The sequence below is a fragment of the Oryzias latipes genome, chromosome 13, assembly GCF_002234675.1.
Source record: "Oryzias latipes chromosome 13, ASM223467v1".
NCBI lineage: Eukaryota > Metazoa > Chordata > Actinopteri > Beloniformes > Adrianichthyidae > Oryzias > Oryzias latipes.
Window position 1 is genome coordinate 17371153 of NC_019871.2, and position 350 is coordinate 17371502.

Below are 350 nucleotides of genomic sequence, written 5' to 3' on the forward strand. Positions count from 1 at the left end.
TCAAAAATTATGCAGGCCTTAATTTTTTTTCTTTTAATAACGTTTAAATGCTCCACAAGCTTTTGCCGTTTGTTGATGAAATTAACCAACCTCATAATGCGTTGTGCTGGATCAGGGGGTATTTGAATGAAAATGATCGTCCACACAAAATACATCCTACCAACAAAGACAGACTGAGAATCACTGATGAAATAATTCAAGCCATGCAGCCAAACGTGCTGAGGATTTTTTTGGGGGTAAATAATCAGATTATGTGTCAATAGGTCCAAAAAAGCCTCAACAAAACATGAAAAGTACAAACATCTACGATGCATGTCATGTTAAAAGTACAGAAATAAAAAAGTCAACAG